The sequence below is a fragment of the Ranitomeya imitator genome, chromosome 2 (genome assembly GCF_032444005.1).
Source record: "Ranitomeya imitator isolate aRanImi1 chromosome 2, aRanImi1.pri, whole genome shotgun sequence".
In the NCBI taxonomy this organism is placed as follows: Eukaryota; Metazoa; Chordata; class Amphibia; order Anura; family Dendrobatidae; genus Ranitomeya; species Ranitomeya imitator.
This window is the reverse complement of record NC_091283.1, coordinates 336,484,038-336,512,014: the sequence shown is the minus strand read 5'-3', so window position 1 is coordinate 336,512,014 and position 27,977 is coordinate 336,484,038. Positions and strand designations below refer to the sequence as shown.

The window sequence follows — 27,977 nt, the reverse complement described above, 5'->3', positions numbered from 1 at the left end:
ATGGAGCCTCCAGCACCGACCTCCACCCGCAGAGCCGCACTCCACATAGAGAATAATGGAGCCTCCAGCACCTACCTCGGATACCTCTACGGTGAATGCTAGACTGTATGGGCTCCTTCCAGGTGTGACGTCATTTCCAGGGGCGTGTTCTGACTTAGGGAAGGAAGAGACGCCATCATTATACATTTGTCTGAGCAGTCTAGGAGCCCATACAGTCTATCATCTTAGGTAGTGAGCTGGCTACTAGTAGTGATGTGACGTTCATGAACGAGCCGGCTCTTCCCTGTGAACGATAAGAGCCGGCACCCATCAGTGAGCCACTTGTTATCTAGTGGCTCTCTGCTCTCCTCCCTTCCCTCAGCCTGGTGGTGGAGGAGGAGGGGAGGAGCCAGGAGAGACTGTGTGCTGGAGGGGGAGAGAGGAAAGCTGCTGCTGAAAGTCCTGTAGGAGAGGAGTCGGCACTCGGCAGCAGTGCACACTGCACAGTGTTATCTCATTCACCCGGCCAATACAGAAGCAGGATGTAAATGAAGGCAGAACATGTGACCACAGAGCAGCCAGTCACAGCTCAAGTTTCACTTGTCCTCATGCACTGTCTTCTTACATCTTTGGCTACTTTCACACTAGCGTTAACTGCAATCCATCACAATGCGTCATTTTGCAGAAAAAACGCATCCTGCAAAAGTGTTTGCAGGATGCGTTTTTTCTCCATTGACTAACATTACGCAACGGATTGCCACACGTCGCAACTGTCGCGCGACGGTTGCGCCGTGTTGTGGCAGACCGTCGGCCGCAAAAAACGTTCCATGTAACGTTTTTTGCAGCCGACGGATCGTCTTTCCGACCGCGCATGCGCGGCCAGAACTCCGCCCCCACCTCCCTGCACCTCACAATGGGGCAGCGGATGCGCTGAAAAGCAGCATCTGCTGCACCCGTTGTGCGGTGGAGACAACGCTAGCGTCGGTAATCTCGGCCCGATGCACTGCGACGGGCCGAGCCCGACGCTAGTGTGAAAGAAGCCTTTATTGGCATCCTGCCCTGTGTTCAGTAGCAACATCAGTCCCTTCAGAGAGAATTTTCTCCAAAACAGGGCAGATAATCACAGAGAGAAGAAACCAGATCAGCCCGTCCAAACTGAGGCACTTAGTGTTTCTTAATGCCAATTTGTCCTAATGACCTTCTAAAAATGTTTCACTATTAAGTTATACTGCTGTTTTGCACATTTTTTGCATTTGTTTGAAGTACTTATAATGAAAAATAATATAAACAATGTTAATCTGTTAACTAGAAGGTTTTGTGTCATTATTTTGGTGAGATTACTGAAGAGCCGATTCAAGAGCCGAAAGAGCCGGCTCTTCTTGCTGAGCCGAGCCGAAAGAGCCGATTCCCAAAAAAAACCCCGAAGTCCCATCACTACTGGCTAGACTGTATGGTAAATGCTAGAGTGTATGGGCTCCTTCCAGGTGTGACGTCATTTCCGGGGGCGTGTCCTATCGGGAGGGGGCGTGTTTTCAGTCACATCATGAAGGCGGCAAAGCAAAGCAGCATGATTATAGCTTGTGGACGCCATGGCACATGGAGGTTAGTGGTTTCAGGGTGAAAAAATGCTACTTGCTGCTCGCTATTGGGGGGAGGCTCTGTGGTGGGCGACCTGCTTGTCTGTGTGGGGGGCACCGCTGCTGCTGTGGGGGACCCCCGTGGTGGGCTTTGTGGGGGGGGGCACTGCTGCTGCTGTGGGGGACCCCTGTGGTGGGGGGGCACCGCTGCTGTGGTGGGGGGGCACCGCTGCTGCTGTGGGGGACCCCTGTGGTGGGGGGGCACCGCTGCTGCTGTGGGGGACCCCTGTGGTGGGCTTTGGGGGGGCACCGCTGCTGCTGTGGGGGACCCCCGTGGTGGGGGGGCACCGCTGCTGCTGTGGGGGACCCCTGTGGTGGGCTTTGGGGGGGGGGCACCGCTGCTGCCGGCTTTTGTGGGGGACCCCTGTGGTGGGCTTTGTGGGGGGGGCACCGCTGCTGCCGGCCGTTGTGGGGGGGGCCACCTCTGCTGCTGTGGGGGACCCCCGTGGTGGGCTTTGTGGGGGGGCACCACTGCTGCTGTGGGGGACCCCTGTGGTGGGCTTTGTGGGGGGGGCACCGCTGCTGCTGTGGGGGACCCCCGTGGTGGGGGGGGCACCGCTGCTGCTGTGGGGGACCCCCGTGGTGGGGGGGGCACCGCTGCTGCTGTGGGGGACCTGCGTGGTGGGCTTTGTGGGGGGGGGCACCGCTGCTGCTGCTGTGGGGGACCCCCGTGGTGGGCTTTGTGGGGGGGGGGCACCGCTGCTGCTGTGGTGGGCTTTGTGGGGGGGCACCGCTGCTGCTGTGGTGGGCTTTGTGGGGGGGCACCGCTGCTGCTGTGGTGGGCTTTGTGGGGGGGCACCGCTGCTGCTGTGGTGGGCTTTGTGGGGGGGCACCGCTGCTGCCGGCTGTTGTGGGGGGCACCGCTGCTGCTGTGGGGGACCCCCGTGGTGGGGGGGCACCGCTGCTGCTGTGGGGGACCCCCGTGGTGGGGGGGCACCGCTGCTGCTGTGGGGGACCCCCGTGGTGGGGGGGCACCGCTGCTGCTGTGGGGGACCCCCGTGGTGGGGGGGCACCGCTGCTGCTGTGGGGGACCCCCGTGGTGGTCGGGGCACCGCTGCTGCTGTGGGGGACCCCTGTGGTGGGCTTTGTGGGGGGGGCACCGCTGCTGCTGTGGGGGACCCCTGTGGTGGGCTTTGTGGGGGGGGCACCGCTGCTGCCGGCCGGCTGTTGTGGGGGGGGCCACCTCTGCTGCTGTGGGGGAACCCTGTGGTGGGCTTTGTGGGGGGGCACCGCTGCTGCTGTGGGGGACCCCCGTGGTGGGCTTTGTGGGGGGGGGCACCGCTGCTGCTGTGGGGGACCCCCGTGGTGGGCTTTGTGGGGGGGGGGCACCGCTGCTGCTGTGGGGGACCCCCGTGGTGGGCTTTGTGGGGGGGGGGCACCGCTGCTGCCGGCCGGCTGTTGTGGGGGACCCCCGTGGTGGTGGTGGGCACCGCCTCTGTTGTGGGGGACCCGTGGTAGGCTTTGTGGGGGGGGCACCGTTGTGGGCTTTGTGGGGGGGGCACCGCTGCTGCTGTGGGGGACCACCGTGGGGGACCCCCGTTGTGGGCTTTGTGGGGGGGGCACCGCTGCTGCTGTGGGGGACCCCTGTGGTGGGTTTTGTGGGGGGGGCACCGCTGCTGCTGTGGGGGACCCCTGTGGTGGGCTTTTTTGGGGGAGGGCGCTGCTGCTGGCTGTTGTGGGGGACCCCCGTGGTGGGCTTTTTGAGGGGGGCACCGCTGCTGCTGGCTGTTGTGGGGGACCCCCGTGGTGGGCTTTTTGTGGGGGCACCGCTGCTGCTGGCTGTTGTGGGGGACCCCTGTGGTGGTTTTTTGGGGGGACCGCTGCTGTTGTGGGGGACCACCGTGGTGGGCTTTTAGGGGGGGCACTGCTGCTGCTGGCTGTTGTGGGGGACCACCGTGGTGGGCTTTTAGGGGGGGTACCGCTGCTGCTGGCTGTTGTGGGGGACCCCCGTGGTGGGCTTTTTGGGGGGCACCGCTGCTGCTGGCTGTTGTGGGGAACCCCCGTGGTGGGCTTTTGGGGGGGCACCGCTGCTGCTGGCTGTTGTGGGGGACCCCCGTGGTGGGCTTTTTGGGGGGGCACCGCTGCTACTGGCTGTTGTGGGGGACCCCTGTGGTGAGATTTTGGGGGGGACCTGCTGCTGGCTTTTGTGGGGGACCCCTGTGGTGGGATGTTGTGGGGGGGACCCTTGTGGTGAGATTTGGGGGGGCACCTACTGCTGCTGGCTGTTGTAGGGGGGGCACCTACTGCTGCTGGCTATTGTGGTGGGACCCGTGGTTGGATTTTGGGGGGCACCTGCTGCTGCTGACTATTGTGGGGGACCCCTGTGGTTGGATTTTGGGGGGCACCTGCTGGCTGTTGGGGGGACCCCTGTGGTGGGGTTTGGAGGTGACCTGCTTACGGGGTGGACCCCTTTTAGTGGGGGAGACCTGTGGTGGGGTTTGAGGGTGACATGCTTGTGGTTCGGTTTGGGGGGGTGTGACCTGTCTATTGGGGGGGACCCCTGTTGTGGGATTTGAGGGCTATCTGCTTGTGGGATGTGGGGGGAGACCTGCTGCAGGCTATTGGGGGACCCTTGTGGTGGGATGTGGTGGTGACCTGCCTGTGGTGGGACGTGGGGAGGCGACCTGCCTGTGGTGGGACGTGGGGAGGCGACCTGCCTGTGGTGGGACGTGGGGAGGCGACCTGCCTGTGGTGGGACGTGGGGAGGCGACCTGCCTGTGGTGGGACGTGGGGAGGCGACCTGCCTGTGGTGGGACGTGGGGAGGCGACCTGCCTGTGGTGGGACGTGGGGAGGCGACCTGCCTGTGGTGGGACGTGGGGAGGCGACCTGCCTGTGGTGGGACGTGGGGAGGCGACCTGCCTGTGGTGGGACGTGGGGAGGCGACCTGCCTGTGGTGGGACGTGGGGAGGCGACCTGCCTGTGGTGGGACGTGGGGAGGCGACCTGCCTGTGGTGGGACGTGGGGAGGCGACCTGCCTGTGGTGGGACGTGGGGAGGCGACCTGCCTGTGGTGGGACGTGGGGAGGCGACCTGCCTGTGGTGGGACGTGGGGAGGCGACCTGCCTGTGGTGGGACGTGGGGAGGCGACCTGCCTGTGGTGGGACGTGGGGAGGCGACCTGCCTGTGGTGGGACGTGGGGAGGCGACCTGCCTGTGGTGGGACGTGGGGAGGCGACCTGCCTGTGGTGGGACGTGGGGAGGCGACCTGCCTGTGGTGGGACGTGGGGAGGCGACCTGCCTGTGGTGGGACGTGGGGAGGCGACCTGCCTGTGGTGGGACGTGGGGAGGCGACCTGCCTGTGGTGGGACGTGGGGAGGCGACCTGCCTGTGGTGGGACGTTGGGAGGCGTCCTGCCTGTGGTGGGACGTGGGGAGGCGACCTGCCTGTGGTGGGACGTGGGGAGGCGACCTGCCTCTTTCGGAGGGATCCCCTTTATTGGGGGGCGACCTGCTTATGGGTTGGGTTTGGGGGGCTGATGAGGGCTTAGGCTGGGTGGAGTGGACGTCCGATAAGAGTTTAGGCTGGGTCGGGGGTGGACGTCCGATGGGGGGTTTGTGCTAGGTGGGGTGTCCGCGTCTGATGGGGGGGTGTGCTGGATGGGGGGGGGGATCCACGTCCTGTGGGGGTTTGGCCGTCCGGTGGGGGTTTATTATTGGGTGGGCGTGGTGTACGATGGGAGTAATGCTTGGAGGAGGGGTGGACGTCCGATGGGGGTTTATGCTGGGGGGTTAAGCTGGGGTGGCATCCGATTGGGGGGGTGTCTGATGGGATTTATGGTTGGGGGCAGGGGGCGTCATATGGGGATTTACGCTTGTGGGAGGGAATGTCTGGTGGGCTTTGGGTTTATCCTGTGGGGTCTGCTGGTTAATGTGAGGTGGAGGTTTCTGACTGGGGGAGCGAGGTTATGCTGTGTGGCCTTCTGGTTGATGTGGGGGAGCTAATGCTTCATTGGGGTACACAAAAAAAAATGGGTGTATGCTGCTTATGCTATGCAAAAAAAAAAATTAGGTATTTCCTGTAGAGGAGGGTACACCACCAACTAGCACAAAGCTAATCCGTTTTAACTTAATGTCAGTAGGAGGAAGACATGGGTCTGGACCGCCCAGCCCAGTTTAGGCCTTAGGTTTTGGGAGGTTTTTTTATTAACTATTTTTCTTTTTAATTTTTTTTTTTTCTTCCCAGATATGGCTTTTGAGGGCGACAGTGGAATTGTCACTCTAATCTCCCACCTAGAATTGTCACTACCATATCATCTGTGGTCTACGAGGCAAGGCCCTAACACATCAAGAGTGTTTGGGGTTCCCCGGAGGACCGTTCATGCCACGAATCGCCCTACCCTCTCGCCTCTCTGCGTCCAGGTTATTCCATGCCCATCTTCATCATCGCTCTGCGAAAAAGGATTTGTGATCTTAAGGACTGGTATATCCTACGAGGCAGTAAGGGGGCTACTTTAAAAAAAAAAAAAAACACAGGACAAATATGTCCTAGTTTTCCCCTGAGCAATGTGGACGTCTCCTGAGGAAACCTTCCTATTCATGCAGCCTCCACGTTTTCCAGAGGCTCCTGTGACCTTGCTCTTAAAATATCCGGGCTTTGGTCTAGGCCTTCTCTGGTGGCCGGTCCACACCGCCAGCGCCCTGAACAATCATGCACGCCAACTTTCTAGTGCGTCCTCTGCGCCTATCAGTTTAAGAGTACTTCGCTTCTGCAACAGAGGACTAAAGTCTGCCTCCCAAGAGATCTGTTCAAATTTGGTTGTTTTGGAAATGTTCTGTCCAAAAAAAAAACGACGGGACAACTCTCTGACCCGCCAGGAAAAGACGAGACCTTCCTTTAGGCCAGCTCCCTCCTGGCATCCATGAACCCACCAGCACTGGTCTGCTAGGCCTGGATCTAGCAGACTCTCTTCGACATGATGGGGCATTCCCACCTTGGATGTTTCTCAGGATCGGCTGCCGTGTCCTTCACAATTCAAGGCCGGTATTATGATCTCTGTGTAACCAACTGAGGTAGTGAAGTCACAACACGATCCAAATATATAAAAAGTATAATTCTTTATTAACATATAACACAAAAATATTCCATATATCATAGGTAATAATCATACAAAATTGCAAATATCTGTGAATATATTGAGCAGCAGTGACAAACCTGCTACTACACATGGACTCAGCAATAAAAATGAGTAACAAAGAACAGAAAACAGAGAGTGACCTATCCAAATATCACAGATCCACGTTAATAAAAGGATCTAAATAGAAAAAGCTAAGTAACAAATATATATCAGTGGTATCAGTGTGACCGCTATCCTCTGCTGACATGGCTGCAGGTACTGGGCTTAGTTTACTGTAACATGCCGATCTGGTCGCTACTGACCTGTATTGTGGTATTGGGCCTTTTATATATTTGTTACTTAGCTTTTTCTATTTAGATGGATTATGATTTATATGAGCTAAGAATCCATTTATTCACCTTATCAAGCATGTTCTATGGGGCCATTGTAGTATTAGCAGCTATACAGATCCACTAAGCACAGACTAATATGTTAATATATCTTCCTTTTATTAACGTGGATCTGTGATATTTGGATAGGTCACTCTCTGTTTTCTGTTCTTTGTTACTCATTTTTATTGCTGAGTCCATGTGTAGTAGCAGGTTTGTCACTGCTGCTCAATATATTCACAGATATTTGCAATTTTGTATGATTATTACCTATGCTATATGATATATGGAATATTTTTGTGTTATATGTTAATAAAGAATTATACTTTTTATATATTTGGATCGTGTTGTGACTTCACTACCTCAGTTGGTTACATATTGTGCTATGTGAAGAGGATCGAATTTAGTTGTTATAGAGGAATTTGGTTGGTGGTCAATATTATGATCTCTGGTCCGGGACACCGAAACCTCAAACATCGGAGGCAGGCCTGGGGGGCAGAGCCACATACCCTATCGACAGTCCTGCCCGCATGCACCAACAGCATATTACATTTTTACAATACTTTAGAAATGCATAAAATGAAACAAGGAAAGGCATAAAGTTTTTCTATGCAAAAAAAGGCAGTTTTATAAAATTAGAAATATTTCTGTATCTAATGTTAAAATGATAATTATCCAGTATTTCTATAAGTAAAAGTCTGAGATTTCTGTGAGAAATGGTAATTGTTTACCTCTTAAACCAGTTCTGAATGTAAATAAAACATTGCTCTGATTAAGTCTCCACATTGTATTTGTCTTTCATTTCATGCGTAGGGCAGGACAAGCCCATGATGTATCTGTGTAAAGCTAGGTTCACATTGCGTTAATGGGTTAACGCTAAGGGACTGCATTGCACGGCGAAAATGTCGAAATTAACGCCGTGCAACGGGTCCGTTAGCGCACCCATTGACAGCAATGTTACTTTTAGCTGAAGCGCATCACTAGCGCATGCCATTTTCGGCACGAGCTAGCAATGTGCCGTTCTTTTGTGACGGACCTCGGGGATCTGCGCTAGCGGGGAGGGTGAACGCCGACCCTCTAGAAACATTGCGTTAGCGCAATCCCCTAGCGCTATGCGCTTAACGGATTGCACTAACGCAATGTGAACCTAGCGTAAGACGTAAGGTGCTATAATAACAGCCTTGGGCTGGTTTCACATCCAGCATTCGGCAGGGCTGCGGATGGCAGCCGCCTTCCTCAGTTAAGCCCCGCCCAATGCCGCACTTCTTCCTTCAGTTCCGCCTACGTCTGCATGCGTTCTGCATCTGCATGCGTCCTGCATACCCTATCTTTAACATTGGGTACGCAGGCCAAGCGGATGCCTCTGCATGCGTTGTTTTAACGCTTCGCCGACCGCAACAAAATGCAACATGTTGCGTTCGACGCAGTTCAGCGCATCGTCAAAACGACACGTGCCTGTGTACCCAATGTTAAAGAGAGGGGATGCATGCAGATGTAGGCGGAGCTGAAAAGAGGTGTAGCAGTGGGTGGGGCTTAACGGAGCAAGAAGGCTGCCGAACGCTGGTGTGAAACCAGTCTTAGACAGGTAAACCACTTTTGAAACAATGTTCACTTGTACAAGCATTTAACCCCTCAGTGACGGGGCCAATTTTTTTAAAATCTGACCAGTGTCACTTTATGTAGTAATAACTCTGGAATGCTTCAACATATTCCATTGATTTTGAGGTTGTTTTTTTTCCTGACATATTAGACTTTATGATAATGGTAAACTTGGGCTAATGATAAACTTGGGTTAATGTTTTGCTTTATTTTGTAAAAATATCAGAAATTTTAAAAAATAGAAATTTTCAAATTTTGAATGATTTTCCCTTTAAGGCCGGAGTCACACTAGAGAGGAATACGGACGAGTGCTATGCGAGAAAAAAAAATTGCATAGCACTCGGACCAATGTTAATCTGTTGGGCAGCTCCCATCACTTTTTTTTTTTTTTTCACGGCCGTATTATATGTGCGAGTGAAATTGCACTATGCTGCGATTTGCACCGTATATCAGCCGAGAATTCCCAATGAAAGTCTGTTTATGCAAGAAAAACTCATACTACACGGGCCATCAGTGTGACTTGCGAGAAATACGCAACTGTGTCCTTTGAAAGGCTTGCAATTCAGGTGCAGTGTACAGTAAAATCACACTGACAGCTTACAATATTTACAAATAGTTAATTTGTCGGCTTCTGTAAAATCATTGCAGGATAGGAGACATGGTTTACATACAGTAAACCATTGCAGAACGGTTAGATTTATATACAGGTCCTTCTCAAAAAATTAGCATATAGTGTTAAATTTCATTATTTACCATAATGTAATGATTACAATTAAACTTTCATATATTATAGATTCATTATCCACCAACTGAAATTTGTCAGGTCTTTTATTGTTTTAATACTGATGATTTTGGCATACAACTCCTGATAACCCAAAAAACCTGTCTCAATAAATTAGCATATTTCACCCATCCAATCAAATAAAAGTGTTTTTTAATAACAAACAAAAAAACCATCAAATAATAATGTTCAGTTATGCACTCAATACTTGGTCGGGAATCCTTTGGCAGAAATGACTGCTTCAATGCGGCGTGGCATGGAGGCAATCAGCCTGTGACACTGCTGAGATGTTATGGAGGCCCAGGATGCTTCAATAGCGGCCTTAAGCTCATCCAGAGTGTTGGGTCTTGCGTCTCTCAACTTTCTCTTCACAATATCCCACAGATTCTCTATGGGGTTCAGGTCAGGAGAGTTGGCAGGCCAATTGAGCACAGTAATACCATGGTCAGTAAACCATTTACCAGTGGTTTTGGCACTGTGAGCAGGTGCCAGGTCGTGCTGAAAAATGAAATCTTCATCTCCATAAAGCATTTCAGCCGATGGAAGCATGAAGTGCTCCAAAATCTCCTGATAGCTAGCTGCATTGACCCTGCCCTTGATGAAACACAGTGGACCAACACCAGCAGCTGACATGGCACCCCACACCATCACTGACTGTGGGTACTTGACACTGGACTTCAGGCATTTTGGCATTTCCTTCTCCCCAGTCTTCCTCCAGACTCTGGCACCTTGATTTCCGAATGACATGCAAAATTTGCTTTCATCAGAAAAAAGTACTTGGGACCACTTAGCAACAGTCCAGTGCTGCTTCTCTGTAGCTCAAAAGTGGCTTTACCTGGGGAATGCGGCACCTGTAGCCCATTTCCTGTGCACGGTGGCTCTGGATGTTTCCACACCAGACTCAGTCCACTGCTTCCTCAGGTTCCCCAAGGTCTGGAATCGGTCCTTCTCCACAATCTTCCTCAGGGTCCGGTCTCCTCTTCTCGTTGTACAGCGTTTTCTGCCACATTGTTTCCTTCCAACAGACTTACCATTGAGGTGCCTTGATACAGCACTCTGGGAACAGCCTATTTGTTGAGAAATTTCTTTCTGGGTCTTACCCTCTTGCTTGAGGGTGTCAATGATGGCCTTCTTGACATCTGTCAGGTCGCTAGTCTTACCCATGATGGGGGTTTTGAGTAATGAACCAGGCAGGGAGTTTATAAAAGCCTCAGGTATCTTTTGCATGTGTTTAGAGTTAATTAGTTGATTCAGAAGATTAGGGTAATAGGTCGTTTAGAGAACCTTTTCTTGATATGCTAATTTATTGAGACAGGTTTTTTGGGTTATCAGGAGTTGTATGCCAAAATCATCAGTATTAAAACAATAAAAGACCTGACAAATTTCAGTTGGTGGATAATGAATCTATAATATATGAAAGTTTAATTGTAATCATTACATTATGGTAAATAATGAAATTTAACACTATATGCTAATTTTTTGAGAAGGACCTGTAGGTCCGTGACTAATACGGTTAATAGTATGTGTGTGTGTAAAATTTGGGACCTGTATGTATTTAATAAAAATGTTTTCACTGAAAAAACTGGCGTGGGCTCCCACACAATTTTCTGTGCCACAGAGGGAAAGTCAGTGACTGAGGACAGATATTATAGCCTAGAGAGGGACCATGGTTATTGCCACCCCAGAAAAGGTGCATCTGTAAGATGCGCCAATTCTGGCACTCAGCCTCTGTTCTCACTGCCCTGTAGCGGTGGCATATGGGGTAATAAGGGGTTAATCTCACCTTTGTATTGTAAGGTGACAGTAGGCCAGCTTACTAATGGAGAGGTGTCTGATAGATGCCTCTCCATTACTAACCTGTGGGCTTGATGTTACTTGACAATAAAATGGTGACATCAACCCCACAAATCTGAGCCCCACTGCTACAGGGCAAGTGGGAAGAGCGAGGCTAAGTACCAGAATTGGCAGATCTATAAGATGCGCCATTTCTGGGATGGCTGAGAGCTGATGGTTTTTAGCCTCTGGGGCTGCCAATATCCATGGCCTCTTCACAGACTATTAATATCAGCCTACAGCTTTTATAGGGGGACCCCATGTCAATATTTTGTGTCCCACTGTAAAATAGCCAGTAAAGGCTAAGCAAACAGCTGTGAGCTGATATTAATAGCCTGGGAACCTTTAGGCCATGTTCACACAGTGCGTTTTTTACTGCGGAACCGCAGCGGTATTGCCGCTGCGGTTCCGCAGCAGTTTTCCATGCAGGGTACATAACAATGTAACCCTATGGAAAACAGTCACTGCTGTGCACATGGTCCGTAATTTCGTTTAAAAAGCCGCGCAGAATAGCTGCGGCAAAAAAGGAGCATGTCACTTCTTTTTCCTGAACCGCAGCGGTTCTGCACCCATAGACCTCCATTGTGAGGTCAAAATCGCAGTAAAACCCGCAGATCAAAAATATATCTGCGGGTTTTACTGCGATTTGATGTGCAGAACCGCTGCAGCAGGAAGTGCGGGGGAGCGGGCGGAAGTGCGTGGGCGGAGTGTGGCTGCCCCCCCGTGCTCCGATCCCGCCCCCCCGTGCTCCGATGCCCCCCCCCCAGTACTCCGATGCCCCCCCCGTGCCCTAATCTCCCCCCCTTATACTTACCCGGCGTCCCGGTGTCCGTCCGGCCGTCTTCTCCCTGGGCGCCGCCATCTTGCAAAATGGCGGGCGCATGCGCAGTGCGCCCGCCGAATCTGCCGGCCGGCAGATTCGCTCCAAAGTGCATTTTGATCACTGAGATAGGTTATATCTCAGTGATCAAAATAAAAAAATAGTAAATGACACCCCCCCCACTTTGTCACCCCCATTGGTAGGGACAATAAAAAAATTAAGAATTTTTTTTTTTTTTTTTCACTAAGGTTAGAATAGGGGTAGGGGTAGGGGTAGGGTTAGGGTATTTTCAGCCATTTTAGCCCTAAAAAGCTTCCTAGGAAACACACAGTCTCTGCATAGAAAACTGCATAAAAAAAGGATCAAAAAAGGACAAAAAAAGGACCTGCGTTTTCTGCCAAGAGCTGCAGTTTTTTAAAAAAACTGTCCTGAAAAAAAAAGGATGGAAATCCTGAACGTGTGAACATACCCTTATGGTTATTGACTCCTTTCCAGAATATTAACATCAGCTGTCAGCTTTCCCTCTGCTGGTTATGAAAATTATGCCGTGCTAGATATAGACACTGACATTCACAGCAGCGCGTCCGCCCCGATGCTCTTTTCTGACTCCTTTCTCAGGCCCCCAAAAAAGTGTTAACTAAGTACCCTTTATTTTCTTGCACTGTAGCCGTTCACTTACTACAGGGTATTCAATCATTGTTTCTGTCCCCCCCCCCCATATAAAGTACGACCACTATCTACAGTGGGGCAAAAAAGTATTTAGTCAGTCAGCAATAGTGCAAGTTCCACCACTTAAAAAGATGAGAGGCGTCTGTAATTTACATCATAGGTAGACCTCAACTATGGGAGACAAACTGAGAAAAAAAAATCCAGAAAATCACATCGTCTGTTTTTTTAACATTTTATTTGCATATTATGGTGGAAAATAAGTATTTGGTCAGAAACAAACAATCAAGATTTCTGGCTCTTACAGACCTGTAACTTCTTCTTTAAGAGTCTCCTCTTTCCTCCACTCATTACCTGTAGTAATGGCACCTGTTTAAACTTGTTATCAGTATAAAAAGACACCTGTGCACACCCTCAAACAGTCTGACTCCAAACTCCACTATGGTGAAGACCAAAGAGCTGTCAAAGGACACCAGAAACAAAATTGTAGCCCTGCACCAGGCTGGGAAGACTGAATCTGCAATAGCCAACCAGCTTGGAGTGAAGAAATCAATAGTGGGAGCAATAATTAGAAAATGGAAGACATACAAGACCACTGATAATCTCCCTCGATCTGGGGCTCCACGCAAAATCCCACCCCGTGGGGTCAGAATGATCACAAGAACGGTGAGCAAAAATCCCAGAACCAAGCGGGGGGACCTAGTGAATGAACTGCAGAGAGCTGGGACCAATGTAACAAGGCCTACCATAAGTAACACACTACGCCACCATGGACTCAGATCCTGCAGTGCCAGACGTGTCCCACTGCTTAAGCCAGTACATGTCCGGGCCCGTCTGAAGTTTGCTAGAGAGCATTTGGATGATCCAGAGGAGTTTTGGGAGAATGTCCTATGGTCTGATGAAACCAAACTGGAACTGTTTGGTAGAAACACAACTTGTCGTGTTTGGAGGAAAAAGAATACTGAGTTGCATCCATCAAACACCATACCTACTGTAAAGCATGGTGGTGGAAACATTATGCTTTGGGGCTGTTTCTCTGCAAAGGGGCCAGGACGACTGATCCGGGTACATGAAAGAATGAATGGGGCCATGTATCGTGAGATTTTGAGTGCAAACCTCCTTCCATCAGCAAGGGTATTGAAGATGAAACGTGGCTGGGTCTTTCAACATGACAATGATCCAAAGCACACCGCCAGGGCAATGAAGGAGTGGCTTCGTAAGTCCTGGAGTGGCCTAGCCAGTCTCCAGATCTCAACCCTATAGAAAACCTTTGGAGGGAGTTGAAAGTCCGTGTTGCCAAGCGAAAAGCCAAAAACATCACTGCTCTAGAGGAGATCTGCATGGAGGAATGGGCCAACATACCAACAACAGTGTGTGGCAACCTTGTGAAGACTTACAGAAAACGTTTGACCTCTGTCATTGCCAACAAAGGATATATTACAAAGTGTTGAGATGAAATTTTGTTTCTGACCAAATACTTATTTTCCACCATAATATGCAAATAAATTGTTAAAAAAACAGACAATGTGATTTTCTGGATTTTTTTTTCTCAGTTTGTCTCCCATAGTTGAGGTCTACCTATGATGTAAATTACAGACGCCTCTCATCTTTTTAAGTGGTGGAACTTGCACTATTGCTGACTGACTAAATACTTTTTTGCCCCACTGTATATGCCTTTATATACAGCATTCTAGAATGCTGTGTATATATAGTAGGCCCACTGCCTGTATACCCTTTTATATACAGCATTTTATAAAGCACAACCACTATCTGTATGCCCTTAAGACTTGCCTAGCCCCATACAATGGGCTTCGCTAGTCTTAATCCGGGGCCTTTTCCTCTTCTATCACCGTCCTTCTTTCTTTGAGTGGATGACGCGTCCTATGTCATCCACACGGTGTCTTCCATCGTGCTCCTGTGCATCGCACTTCTTTCTGCCCGTTGCAGTACTTTGCTTTGTGCTCGGCAGAGAAGTGTTCCTGCACAGAAGCGTGATGAGGGAGGTTGTGTGGATGATGTAGAACACATCATCCACGGGAAGGACTGTGCCGGATGAAGACCAGCGCCAAACATAACACCGGACCGCCCCGTAGGTGAGTATAAGAAGTTATTTACATTATGCACATTGGCTTAGGGACATACCGTATATACTCGAGTAGAAAAAGGCAACTTCCCCCCCCCCCTAATTTTGCCACAAAAAACTGGGAAAACTTAATGACTCGAGTATAAGCCTTAGGGTGGAAAATGCAGCAGCTACTGGCAAATGTCAAAAATAAAAATAGATACCAATAAAAGTAAAATTAATAATTGAGACATCAGTAGGTTAAGTGTTTTTGAATATCCATATTGAATGAGGAGCCCCATATAATGCTCCATAAAGTTTATGATGGCCCCATAAGATGCTCCATATTAAAATATGCCCCATATAATGCTGCACAAATGTTAATAATGGCCCCATAAGATGCTTCATAGAAACTTTTGCCCCATACAATGCTGCATAAAGGTTGATGGCACCATAAGATGCTCCATAGATTTTACTCCATAGATTATGCCCCATGAGATGCTCCACACATTATGCCCCATGAGATGCTCCACACATTATGCCCCATTTGCTGTTGCTGCGAATAAAAAAAACAAAAAAACACATACTCGCCTCTCTTCGCTCAGGCCCCCGGCACTTTCCACTGCTGCGCGCTGCTCTGTCTTCCATCCTCTGCACTGACTGTTCAGGCAGAGGGCGGCGCGCACACTAACTACGTCATCGTGCCCTCTGACCTAAACAGTCACAGCCAGAGGACAGAGCGGCCCGCAGCGGTGGAAAGGGGAGAGGTGAATATCGCGCAATGCTCACCTCTCCCGTCATACTCACCTGCTCCCGACGCGGTCCCTGGCAGCTTCTCACTGTCAGATGGTCTCCGGGAGTCGGCAGCGTCTTCCTATGTTCAGCTGTCACGAACAGCTCATTAAAGTAATGAATATGCATCCATATTCATTAATGAGCGGTTCCACGTGACCGTTGAACAAAGGAAGAGCTGCCCGGAGACCATCGGACATGCAGGGACCACGCCGGGAGCAGGTGAGTATGTGACAGCCGCCGCTCCCCCTCCCCCGCCGACAATGACTTGAGTATAAGCCGAGAGGGTCACTTTCAACCCAAAAAAGTGGGCTGAAAATCTCGGCTTATACTCGAGTATATACGGTATGTACGGTACAGCACTGTAGAAGGGTGTGTATAAGGGCATATAGGTTCTGGTGGTACTATATATGGGGAAAACCTGGTGACAGGTTCCCTTTAAGAAACCTATGGAACTAGGTAAAAAGCATTTTTTGGATGGTGAAAAACTTGTAATTTAAATATTGTTGAAGGCTGAGCTGCAGGTGGTCTGTGTCTCTTCATAAGTTTAAGGCTGGGGTCACACTAGCGTAGAATACGGACGAGCGCTATGTGAGAAAACATCGCATGGCACTCGGACCAGTGTTAATCTATGAGGCAGATCACATCTGTGATTATTTTTTCATGCCGAATTGGCATAGGAGAACAATCGCAGCATATATACCTAACAGGGGCCCATACATTCTGATATCATCAGTAATATATACCTGACAGGGGCCCATACATTCTGATATAATCAGTAATATATACCTGACAGGGGCCCATACATTCTGATATCATCACTAATATACACCTGACAGGAGCCCGTACATTCTGATATCATCAGTAATATATACCTGACAGGGGCCCATACATTCTGATATCATCACTAATATATACCTGACAGGGGCCCGTACATTCTGATATCATCAGTAATATATACCTGACAGGGGCCCGTACATTCTGATATCATCAGTAATATATACCTGACAGGGGCCCATACATTCTGATATCATCAGTAATATATACCTGACAGGGGCCCATACATTCTGATATCATCACTAATATACACCTGACAGGGGCCCATACATTCTGATATCATCAGTAATATATACCTGACAGGGGCCCATACATTCTGATATCATCACTAATATACACCTGACAGGAGCCCGTACATTCTATCATCACTAATATATACCTGACAGGGGCCCATACATTCTGATATCATCAGTAATATATACCTGACAGGGGCCCATACATTCTGATATCATCAGTAATATATACCTGACAGGGGCCCATACATTCTGATATCATCACTAATATACACCTGACAGGGGTCCGTACATTCTGATATCATCAATAATATGTACCTGACAAGGGCCCATACATTCTGATATCATCACTAATATATACCTGACAGGAGCCCATACATTCTGATATCAATAATAATATATACCTGACAGGAGCCCATACATTCTGATATCATCAATAATATATACCTGACAGGGGCCCGTACATTCTGATATCATCAGTAATATATACCTTATAGGGGCCCATACATTCTGATATCAATAATAATATATACCTGACAGGGGTCCATACATTCTGATATCATCACTAATATATACCTGACAGGAGTCCGTACAGTCTGTATCTACAATAATATATACCTGACAGGGGCCCGTACATTCTGATATCATCAATAATATATACCTGACAGGGGCCCATACATTCTGATATCATCACTAATATATACCTGACAGGAGCCCATACATTCTGATATCAATAATAATATATACCTGACAGGAGCCCGTACATTCTGATATCATCACTGATATATACCTGACAGGAGCCAATACATTCTGATATCAATAATATATACCTGACAGGAGCCAATACATTCGGATATCATCAATAATATATACCTGACAGGGGCCCGTACATTCTGATATCAATAATAATATATACCTGACGGGCCCATACATTCTGATATCATCACTAATATATACCTGACAGGAGCCCGTACATTCTGATATCATCACTGATATATACCTGACAGGAGCCAATACATTCTGATATCAATAATATATACCTGACAGGGGCCCGTACATTCTGATATCAATAATAATATATACCTGACAGGGGCCCATACATTCTGATACCATCAATAATATATATACCTGACACTAGCCCATACATTCTGATACCATCATTAATATATACCTCACAGGAGCCCATACATTCTGATATCATCACTAATATATACCTGACAGGGGCCCATACATTCTGACATCAATAATATATACCTGACAGGAGCCCGTCATGGATTTATTTATTACAACGCTACAAATATGAGGAAAGCCAGAGAAAGGGAAAATCAGCTCATCAGCTGTACCGACCACACTTCCAGGGCCCCGGGTGCGATGTTCAGAATGAGTCCTTGGGACTTAGTCGTTTTTCCCGAATTTTTGGACTTGGAAATTTTCTGACGTGTGTCAGACTTCCAGGTGGGGGGAAACCGCTGGAAGTGTACCGAGGAGGCTTCCAGGAGCCTGGGGAAGATTTTCCAAAAGTGTCCTTGACACTTAGAAATATTTTGAGAAAATCACGATTTTGTGAAAATTGACACCTTTCCCCTACTTCCACGCCAGGGGGGCGTCAATATGTTGTGGGGTACCCCAGGACAGTCGCCAAAAATGTGGGTGAAGTTTGCGAGTCATGGGCGCAAAGTCGAATTTTGGGTGAAAAACCGCATTTTCATACTCTAAAAATTTCAGACAAGTTTCAGACTTCCAGGCAGGGGGAAACCGCTGGAGGCGTACCGAGGAGGCTTCCAGGAGCCTGGGGAAGATTTTCCAAAAGTGTCCTTGACACTTAGAAATATTTTGAGAAATTTCCGATTTTGTGAAAAATGACCCCTTTCCCCTACTTCCACCCTAAAGGGGCGTCAATATGTTGTAAAGCACCCCGAGACAGAGACCTAAGCGTGGGCAAAGTTTGGGTCTGATGGGTGGAACACTGAAAAAAACGCGATTTTCCACTTAGAACAAACATAGAACTTTCAGACTTCCAGGCGGGGGGAAAGCTCTGAAGCTGTACCGAGGACGCTTCCATGGCCCCCGGATCGATTTTCAAGAACGAGTCCTTGGGACTTTGAAATTTTTCGGCGAGGCGTTTTTGGCTTCCGGGAGCCGCAGAACGTTGGGAAATTCGTTCCGCTCGCCGGTTCCAGGTGTTTCGGGCTAGTCCAGGCCCCAGCTACGCCGCCTGGCCGCCAAATTTCGCAAAATCGAAAAAAAAAAAAAAAATAGAACCGGAATGAGGAATTTCTGGCCGCCGGATCCGCCGCAGAGCTCCAGGAAGTCGGACACTTTTCGGCTTTGCTCCCTTAAAGTGGGGGTCGGTGTTTCGCCATGCAAATACCCACTTTTGCACACCAGCTGCAGGATATAGGAGAGAGGGGTACCTCTCGGGCCCGACTGATTTCCGATGTTTTCGTGGTTCCTCGAGTCGGGTAGGCGGTTTGGCGAGTACCCCCCTGTTTGCATGGAAGTCCGCCCTCGCGTCGACACCAGGCTTCCGCGGCTCCAGGGGGGACTCTTGCCGGTCGTCTGCCTTAAGTCAGAGACGCGTTTCCCGGGTCGCCTGAGCCTGAACGGACCCTCCCCAAGCGTGTTCTGGTTCTCCGAGGGTGACGGATGTCAGAAGGGAGGCAGATCTGGAGTCTTCGTCCCGAGGAGGGCTCCAGGAGGGCGGATTGCACCCCCTGACTCGGTCCCCTCAGAGCAGGCTTGGCGTTTCTCTGCGTCGGATGTCTCCCGCTTCCACGCCACCGTGGAGACCTATGAGAGAATCGCACCGTGACCCGGATTCCGTCTCGAGGGCGCCCGTAGCGTGTCGGAGAGGTACCTCCAGGACTATCGGGCACGTTTCTTCCCCGTCTCCCCGAGGGGAAGGATGGCAGCGGGTGGGGTTTCTCACCCATGCCCCCCACCGGCTCTTCCTCCGATCGATTTGGCTCAGCGCTCCCGGGTGGGGAGGTGGTGCCGCTCGCTCGGCCCGGGCTTTGGAGCCCGCGTCGGTCTAAGGCGGGCGGTCTCCTTCCTCTTTTACCCCCCCCCGGGATTCAGGCACTCGTCCTTGGGCGCGCACGCCGGCAGTCGCCTCCCGTTCGCAGGACGGTGGCTGCCGTGCAGAGGGGGAGTTTGACCCGAACTGTGGTACGGCAGGGGTCCGACGACCCGCGCGGGCGAACGGCGGGGCGCCCACCCACCTCGGCGTGGGGGCCCGCCTTCCGAATCGCTCCCCGCGCGGGGTAGCACAATGATCTTCTCCGAGGGCGGCCCTTTGACTTCCAGATGCGCAGCTCGCCCGCGGAGGCCCGCGCCGACCCCCACCCAGCGTCCGATGGGCGGCCTCCGCGGTGGGCATCGGCGAGAGCGGCGGCGGTGGGTGGCGCTTCCACGCCACCGCCGAGCTCCGCGTTCTCCAGTCTTTTCCCGAGCCCCTACGATAGTGGGGGGACGACAGACGCGTGGGGAGGCAGGCGGAGTGGGTTCTCACCGCGTGGTGTGCCCGGCCGAACGCCGTCGCCTTCCCCGCTCGTCAGACGTCCTCCGAGGCGGCTCGGCAGGGAGCGAGAGAGAGAGAGAGACCAAGCGGACGCCCCAGAGCAAGAAGGGAGGATGGAAAAGGGAGAGACGAATCGTCCACGAGGGGGGCAAATAGAGTTTTGGCGAAGGGGAGTACCCGGCGAACTGCCGCCCCGGGCTTCTTCTGTTCTCAACAGCGGAGGCACGGCTTTGGGGGGGGAGACGCCGCTCGGTTGGGGCTCCTTTGAGGTTACGGGCAAGAGCCCGGGACGAGGGACTACGCCAGAGGGCTACGCCGACACGGCCAGGCCAACTGCGCCCCCCGCGCGACCTCCGCGTCGCTGGCAGGCTCTGCGCCTGAGCCGCGGTGGACCCCGACGGCCAGCCCCCCTCTCCCACTCCTCGCGCCCGTCCGCCGGTGGGTCGAGGACCCCCCGCGGCGGAGGCAGGTCTAAGCCAGACGGAGGCCCCGCATAGGCCCCCCACCGCCCTGGCCCCTCTCCCCAGCAGCGACTGTGTGTCGCCCCGGGAGCGGTGGGTCACGAGACAGGGCGGCCGTGGCGTCCTCCGAAGGCCAGTCACCTACGGCCCTCCCTGCACAAGGGGTGGTTTTTACAACGGATGCCCTCCGATCGGGAGGCCGGGTCTAAGCCAGACGGCGGCGCCGCATAGGCCCCCCACCGCCCTGGCCCCTCTCCCCAGCAGCGACTCTGTGTGTCGCCCCGGGAGCGGTGGGTCACGAGGCAGGGGAGCCGTGGCGTCCTCCGGAGGCCAGTCACCTCACCCTTTCCGTGCAAGGTGGGTTTTTTTCCAGACACCCTCCGCATCGGCCGCCTCGCACCGTACAGCGTGCACAATCTCCCCAGTGGCATTGCACTCGCCGTTCAGGCTCCTTTTTTCCTCTGCAAGGTGACGCCCCGGGATGCCCGCCTGCCGGCACGGACGACGAGGAGGATTTCCCTTCCTCCGGGTGCCCTTCCCGCTGCGGGGCTTCCTATCCTGGCCTCTCTCTTCCTCTCTCACTCTTTCCTCTCCGGGTCCGCTCCCTTGCCTCAACGCGTTCCCAGAGTCGTGTTGGGGAGCTACCTGGTTGATCCTGCCAGTAGCATATGCTTGTCTCAAAGATTAAGCCATGCACGTGTAAGTACACACGGACGGTACAGTGAAACTGCGAATGGCTCATTAAATCAGTTATGGTTCCTTTGATCGCTCCAAACCGTTGACTCGGACAACTGTGGTAATTCTAGAGCTAATACGTGCAAACGAGCGCTGACCGCCAGGGATGCGTGCATTTATCAGACCAAAACCAATCCGGGGTCCCGGGTGCGGCGTCAGGACGGTCCTCCGCGGCCTCCCCCCTGCCGCGCTCTCCCCGTAAGCGTTGCGACTCTGGATAACCTCGGGCCGATCGCACGTCCCCGTGACGGCGACGATCCATTCGGGTGTCTGCCCTATCAACTTTCGATGGTACTTTCTGTGCCTACCATGGTGACCACGGGTAACGGAGAATCAGGGTTCGATTCCGGAGAGGGAGCCTGAGAAACGGCTACCACATCCAAGGAAGGCAGCAGGCGCGCAAATTACCCACTCCCGACCCCGGTGAGGTAGTGACGAAAAATAACAATACAGGACTCTTTCGAGGCTCTGTAATTGGAATGAGTACACTTTAAATCCTTTAACGAGGATCTATTGGAGGGCAAGTCTGGTGCCAGCAGCCGCGGTAATTCCAGCTCCACCCAGGAAGAGGCGGGGTTGCTGAGCGGGGTGTCGGCTGAGGTCTGCTGTGGATCGTGTGCTCCTGGGAAGGGAGATTTTTCATCTGGGACTCTTTGCCTGCCCCTTCCCAGGAAGCAGGGACTGAGCTTCGGGGCTGAGCCCCTGGCTCCCACCCCCCGATGCAAGCCGGCTGGGGGTGGGAGGCCTTACATACCATCAGGTAACCCCGTGTGTCATCCAGCCAGTCCCAGGAGCATGGGAAAAAGTAGCAGGAGTTCGGGGGGCCGTAAGCCCCAGAAGACCGGGACCCCTAAGGCCGAGGCCGTGGCGGTTCGTCCTCCCGGAGGAGGAGGAGAGGCGGCCAGTAGAGGTGCGGCGGTGGGCCCCCTGATATGGGGCTCTCAGGTGGCAGGGGAGTCAACGACCACCTTTGGCTCCCGAGTACACGCGCACCTCTACGAATACGAGGCCGCCAAAAAACTGAGGATACTCCGGGAGGAGTTGAAGGGAGCTAGAGCGACCGCTAAATGCAGGCTCCCTTCCTCAAGAAGAGCAGAGGTCGCCGCCACGGTAAAGAGGCTGAAGGGGTCGATAACATCCCTGGAGGAGCGGAGGGCGCAGATTCTGGCGGGAAGCGGCCCCTTCGGAGAGAAACTAAGGAACGATGACCGGTTTAGGGCCATGACCGGTGGGTCTCCTGAGGGGTCAGGAGACCCCTGCCAGGTGGAGGAAGAGGAGGAGGAGGAAGATGGCGATCCATCTGCGCCATACCCACCTGAAGGCCTGGGAGGTGTGAACACTCAGGTATCGTATAGCGGGATAGCCCCTGAGCAAGTGGCCCTCCCGTCGGACTCCAGTAATTCGGAGGAAAGCGGGAGCGAGGGGGAGGATGGTGGCGGTACCAGCAGTGAGGGGGGCTGCCTCATCCTGCAGCAAGTGCGGCAGATCGAGTCCCCAGCACGGTTTGGCGAGCTGTTGTTTGGGGATGAGGTCTGAGAGGATGAGGCAACCGGGAGGGGGAAAAAAGCGTAAAAAGAAGGCAAAGCAGTTGGTGGTGGAGAAGTTTGTCTACGCCCCCCTTCCTGGGGCCCCCCTGTCCCGTTGTACGGAACCCGCTACCCACCCCGGCTCGGGCCCTGTTGTGGGTTCGCAGCGAGGGAGCGGGGAGAGGAAAGTCTGCCCGGATCGGGGCACCATGCCTGGTGGTGGTGCTTCGGATTCAGGCAGCGATATGGAGTGCGGTGCCGGCAGGGCCGGAGTTAATGATGGTGGTGGTGCTCGGGCAAGTCCTCTGTGGCAGGGGGGGCTGGCCCAGCACCTGGTGTGGCAGCCGGGGCCGCATCTCTGGCGGCGAGAGCTGGAAAGGTGTCCGGGTCCCCCACATGCGGATCCGCTCGTAAGGCTGGATCTTTTTCGGGGGCCCGGGGATCAGGAAAGGGCGCGTCTAAGGCTAAGACGCAGTGCAGGGTGCTGGTCGCTCCTCTGGCGGTGTCCGTGGCCAGGTCGGGTGCCCCCGTGCGCAGATTCAGCGATGGGTCTGTGCCGGGGGTCCCGCCGCCGCTGGACGCCGAGGGGGAGTGGCCTGTGCTGAGGGGGTCAGCGGTGGTGGTGGCGGCTGGTGCGGGGGCTATGCCTCTTGGCGTCAGTACCGTGGGGGGCCCTGGGTGTACCCCGGGGTCTCCAGTGCGGGTGGCGTCGGGGGGCGTGGCTTCCCCAGCTGCTGCCCCTGTTGTCCCCTCCATGCACGTGTCTGGGGCCTGTGAGGGGGCGTGGCTTCCTTGAATGTTGCGGGACCCCCTGCTGTGATCGCGGGACGCCCCGCTGTGATCGCGGGACCCTCCGCTGTGATCGCGGCTGGCGGTGGGGGCGTGGCCTGTGCGGCTGCGGCCAGGGCCGTATTTGCCATTAGGCACTTGAGGGCACGTGCCTGGGGCGGTGGCATGCTGGGGGGGGCGGCACCCGAGCAAGGTGTTTTGTTTTTTTTTTGTTTTTTTTTAGTGCGGGTTCTTAGTCTGGCGTCGGACGGTCAGTCTGAGTCTTCAGAGCGGAGATGTTGCAGGGACGAGTCATGTGACCTGCCTGTGGTTCCGAACTTCCTAGTTATTCTCCGATGCAGATGCAGCCAGGCTCCCTGCGCTGCTGAGTGACCTCCAGCAGGTCAGTGCTGTGTGTCCGGTCTGACTCCTCAGTCCGTGACTCCGCTCACTGCAGCTGGTGTGGGGGAAGGAGGGCGGACTGCAGTTGTTTTACTTATTGCGTGGAGAATGGGAGGCAGACTTTGTGCTGGGAGTTTCAGAAGCTACAGGTGGGATATGCAGCCCCAGGGTAGGGGTTACTTACTAGCTGTGCAGCTAGAGTGGAACTACAGGTCCCAGCACACACTGCAGAGCCGCAACTTAGTGGATGGTGCAAATCGGCTCTGTGCATTAAAAATCTAGTGAGAAGCCTATGTTCTTACTAAATGTAACACAGAATTACTGCACAATGTGACTGATCTCCAGGTGTCAAGAGTCGACTTGTGCAAAATTGTTACTAGGAGACCGGACAGCGGCGGCATCAGTGGATGTAGCAGAGCTGAGGGAGTCGTGTGTTATCTGGGGGAATCGTATTGTGGTTTCTTATATACGACATTTATTGGGCATCAGACGCCTCTGCTCACATTACGTCTTGTACTAATGTCCCATTATGTTCCCTGTGATGTTCTGACATAACCCCGGGGGCTGCTGGTCTAATACCCAGCACATACAGGGCAACATGACCGCTTCAGCTCTGCTACATCTGGTGGTTTACAGTTATGTGCAGCTATCCACCTCTGATGTGTCCCATTTCCCCCCTCTAAAAGAGGACGGGGCTCAGCAGTTAGTGGAACTACAAGTCTAAGAATCTCCTTTATCAATACAATGGGACTTGTTTGATTATATTAACCCCTTCATGACTGCATGAAAGCAATAACTTTTTTATTTTTCCATCACTATGGCCATGTGAGGGCTTATTTTTTTGCAGAACTAGTTGTACATTTGAACGACACCATTGGTTTTACCATATTGTGTACTCGAAAACGGGGGGGAAAAAAAGTCCATGTGTGGTGAAATTGCAAAAGAAGTGCAATCCCACCCTTGTTTTTTGTTTGGCTTTTTTGATAGGTTCACTAAAGGCTAAACCTGACCTGCCATTATGATTCTCCAGGTCATTACGAGTTCATAGACACCAAACATGTCAAGGTTCTCTTTTATCTAAGTGGTGAAAAAAAACGTACAAAGTTTGTTAAAAAAATTTTAAAAAATGCGCCGTTTTCTGAGACCTGTAGCGTCTCCATTTTTCGTGATCTCGGGTTGGGTTAGGGCTTATTTTTTTGCGTGCCGAGCCGACGTTTTTAGTGATACCACTTTTGTGCAGATACGATCTTTTTATCGCCCATTATTGCATTTTAATGCAATGTCGCGGCAACCATAAAAAGTAATTCTGGTGTTTTTGATTTTTTTTTTTCCCACTATGCTGTTTAGCGATCAGGTTAATTCATTTTTCTTTTTTATTGATAGATCGGGTAATTCTGAACACAGCGTTACCAAATATGTGTAGGTTTGATTTTTATTTTTCATTTTGATTTGGATGAAAGGGGGGTGATTTTAAACTTTTATGTTTTTTTATTTTTTTTTTTATTTTTAAACACTTTTTTTTTTACTTTTGACATGCTTCAGTAGCCTCCATAGGAGGCTAGAAGCTGGCATAGTCTGATCGGCTCTGCTACATAGAGGTGATGCATAGATCACCCCTATGTAGTAGAATTACAGCATTGCACACAGTGGCACTTATAGCAATCTGGCATCAACAACCACAGAGGTCTAGAGCATACCTCAGGTTGTTATGGCAACGCAGCACTGATGCCCGATCACGTGACGGGGTCAGCGCTGCAAGTATTTACGGCTGTGTGACGGAAGCTCTAGTTAAATGACCACTGTCAGCACGAAAAAAAAATAAAAATATAGAGCTACATGGGCATATACATAGATTTGGCCTCATTCATTCCCTATGGGACTTACGGACATGTGCAGCACTTGCGGTTTTGCACTTGTGGTGAGACAAAAAAAACCGCCAGCAGCATTTTTTTCTATTTCTGCAAGTACCGCATTTGCAGGATCGCGGCAAAACCGCAAGTGCCACACATGTCCACAAGTCCCATAGGGAATGAATGAGGCCGAATGCAGTGTTGCCGTAAGTGATCCATTGCGCGGCAGATGAGGAAAAACTGCCGGATCTGCCGCAAATGGCAAAAATTGCTGATGTGAAAGTAGCGTAAGTCACTGCCGACAGTGTCTGCATTAGGGTACTTTCACACTAGCGTTTTTTTAAATCCGTCACAATGCGTCGTTTTGCAGAAAAAACGCATCCTGCAAAAGTGCTTGCAGGATGCGTTTTTTTCCCCATAGACTTCTATTGACGACGCATTTGCGACGGATTGCCACACTTCGCATCCGTCTTGCGACGGATGCGTTGTGCTTTGGCGGACCGTCGGGAGAAAAAAAACCCTACATGTAACGTTTTTTTCTCCTGACGGACCGCTTTTTCCGACCGCGTATGCGCGGCCGGAACTCCGCCCCCACCTCCCCGCACCTTACAATGGGGCAGCGGATGCGCCGGAAAAATGCATCCGCTGCACCCATTGTGCAATGCAGCAAATGCTAGCGTCGGAATCTCTCCCCGACGCATTGCGACGGGGAGATTCCGACGCTAGTGTGAAAGGAGCCTAAGTCATACTCACCAATGGGGGAGGCAGCACGAAAGTGCCTAGGGCAGCATAAACTCTAAATACGGCCCTGGCTGCGGCCCCGTCCGTCGGTGCTGTGTCCGGCGGGGGGGGCGTGGCCTCGGCGGTTGCGGGACCCCCGCTGTGATTGCGGGACCCCCGCTGTGAAATTCGCGGGCGGCGGTGGGGGCGTGGCCTCGGCGGTTGCGGGACCCCCCGCTGTGGTTGCGGCACCCCCGCAGTGATTGCGGGACCCCCGCTGTGAAATTCGCGGGCGGCGGTGGGGGCGTGGCCTCAGCGCGAGTGGCTCCGCCCACTCAGAAAGAAAGGGGAAAAAAATGCAGGCTCTAAGTTTAAAGTTCCGGCGGTAAAAGCCGGCAAAGGGGTGCCGGGGTCCCCTGCCCACTTACCGCTATCTGGTGGTGCGGGGGCTCCGGTGCCTGAAGAGAAGTCTGGCCATGGTCCCGTTGTGGAGCAGGGTCCGGAGGCGGAGACCGGCCCTGCTCCAAGCAAGAAAGAAAAAAAAAAAATGGTTTCTGCCAGGAGCTCAGGAAGTGCTGCTGCTCCTGAGCCTGGTCGGAGCACAATGAGTACTGTTGGGCTCTGCTCCACGGCTCTTAAAGGGGCAGCGGCACCCCTGGGAAATGTGCAGCAGGGGCCCCCAGCAGGAGGAAAAAGTAAAGGAAAGCATACTGATAAAAATAAAAAAGATGTCGGGGTGAATGTGGCCGCAGCAAATGAGGATGTGAATGGCGGTATGGATATGAATGACGGTATGGATGGTGTGCTGTGTGCTGGGGATGTGGGGGAGGGTGCGAGTGGTATCGCAAGTGTTGCAGGTGTGAATGGTACGGATGTCGGTGGTGCGGATGGCGGTACGGATGTCGGTGGTGGGGGGGAGGCTGGCCCATCTGCCCCCTCAGTCGCTCCCCTCCCCCTTTCTTTTGCGAGGATGGTGGCTGGGGCTCCGGGGGTGTCCTCGCCTCTGGGTTCCGGGGACGGCGTTTTGCAGCGCCGTTTTCTGGAAGCCCTAAAAAACGGAGAGCGGTCGATCTTGGTAGAGGGAAGAGAGGTGGATCTGTCTTTCTGGCTGGAGAGACACGGCCTGGCCGCCTTCCAAGATAGAAGGGAGGGGGAAACTGTATGGTCCCTCCCGACAGCCGGGCAGGGGGTGGCGAGGAGGAATGTAGTCCGTCTTCGTTGGAGGGGCAGTGAAGCTTGCCCACCCAGGAGTAGGGTGGTGGAGCTCCTCCTGGAGATGGGCTTTGGGGTGGTTGACATCTTTGCCCTGATTCAT

The 27,977-nt window shown here is 52.4% G+C and overlaps 1 protein-coding gene and 1 long non-coding RNA gene across 4 annotated transcripts in view; one reads left to right on the top strand and one right to left on the bottom strand.

The window, feature by feature from the left end:
* The window catches only part of LOC138663608 (zinc finger protein 25-like), a 418,987-nt gene extending 391,653 nt beyond the window's left edge, over positions 1-27,334 (bottom strand). For all 3 annotated transcript variants that reach the window (XM_069749875.1, XM_069749876.1, XM_069749877.1), the window contains exon 1: positions 27,091-27,334. The gene's annotated coding sequence lies outside the window, so the exon portion shown is untranslated. The remainder of the gene's footprint in view (positions 1-27,090) is intronic.
* LOC138663635 (uncharacterized) lies at positions 1,477-5,977 on the top strand. The gene is made up of 2 exons (XR_011318218.1): positions 1,477-1,581; positions 5,798-5,977. It is a non-coding gene; the product is annotated as an uncharacterized lncRNA (long non-coding RNA).
* Positions 27,335-27,977: the final 643 nt, after the last annotated feature.